This window comes from Galeopterus variegatus, unplaced genomic scaffold, assembly GCF_000696425.1.
Source record: "Galeopterus variegatus unplaced genomic scaffold, G_variegatus-3.0.2 Scaffold8475, whole genome shotgun sequence".
Classification (NCBI taxonomy): domain Eukaryota; kingdom Metazoa; phylum Chordata; class Mammalia; order Dermoptera; family Cynocephalidae; genus Galeopterus; species Galeopterus variegatus.
Genome location: NW_007734586.1, coordinates 69,898 through 71,359, shown reverse-complemented (window position 1 = coordinate 71,359; position 1,462 = coordinate 69,898). Strand labels below are relative to the sequence as shown.

The window sequence follows — 1,462 nt, the reverse complement described above, 5'->3', positions numbered from 1 at the left end:
TTATTAATATTCAGCATAGCTCCTCACAAATTTTAATAGAAATGTCAGTTACAACTAAATTCATAAACCTTATGTAGAAAATCAGCCACTTGGGCCTAAAGTACTTAGTCAAATTTATTTATTTATTTATTACTTATTTACTCATTAGTGTCTTGCTTTGGCCTTACAACATTATATACAATATAACAAGATGAAATAAAACTTAAAATAACCAGGACCAGAATGAAAATGAGAGTAAGAAAGGCAATATAAAACTATAAGTGAGGCTAACATATAAAATGTGTTTTATAGTTTTTTCCTGTTTAAAAGAATAATTTAATTATATTCTTAAGAAATTTTATATAGTTTACACTGTTGGTGATATGTCTTTAATTTATTCTAAGAAAATCTGACTGAAGTCATTTGTTGAATATACTATTTGTATAAGTTTGGTAGCAATCAAGTTTTGTAATCGTTTTAATAAATTGAGGTATTTCCTTTAACTGTCATCTGTCAGTTGGCCTCTAAATCTGGTCTGAATTACTTAGAATGGTTTAGCATCCTCAAAATTGACCATACTGTACTGTAGAGTTTAACTTCCTAGCCACCTGATCATTTGATTCCCTAGATTGACTTAAGTCCCCTATTAGTCCCTAGTCATGTGTCAGTTTTACATTGTGAAGCCAATATCTAGCCTTACTTGAGCTAAGGTATTTTGAGCATGCTTACTCATAGCATTAAAAATAATTACAGTGAACTTAACTGAAAAAAAAAGATACTACCAAATAAAAATAAATCATGACTGACTTATTATGAGGGAAATAAAAAATACGGGTCTTTAAAAACCCTTAGGCATCTAAATCGTCAATTGGAACAAAATTACAATCAATATTTTTATAACAGTCATTATTTATTATTTAGTAGCTATATGTGTGTATGCTATCAATATATTAACTAGCTTTTGGTCAGTTTTGTGTTACTTCTTATTTTGTACTTTTGTATTAAGAATAACTTTTCAAGGTAGAAAATAATTTTTAAAATCCATTTTAGTTTACTGAATCATGGTTGGATGATTACCTGGCCCTCTAGTGTGAGTTCTGATTCTGGCTTTGTTTCACTTTGTTGTGCAACTTAAAGAATGTCCCCAGTGTGCTATAATTTGAGGGTTTTTTTTTTTAAGCTTTAAACTACTAATATACAGTGTTCAGTATCAAGCATGGTATAGTGGTTTAGCTTTATTTTCATTTGCTATTTATAAATGATCTTTCTGGCAATATTTACAAAAATGAACTTTAGCTTTATAACTATTAAAATATCTTGATTTTCAAGTTTATAACTAACTGCTAGTATTAAAAAGTCTTTTATATTTTTCCACGGGAACTGTATTTTTTCTGGTCTATACAACTGTGAAATCTTCTGAAAAAAATAATTTTTTCATTTTGGATACCATTGAGCTTTGCTCCATCTTTTGGACCTTAAAAAA

General features: G+C 28.4%; 1 protein-coding gene across 1 annotated transcript in view; it reads left to right on the top strand.

Moving 5' to 3' along the window:
* CKAP5 (cytoskeleton associated protein 5) overlaps positions 1-1,462 on the top strand; it is a 114,725-nt gene that overhangs the window by 50,603 nt on the left and 62,660 nt on the right. The window lies entirely within an intron of this gene.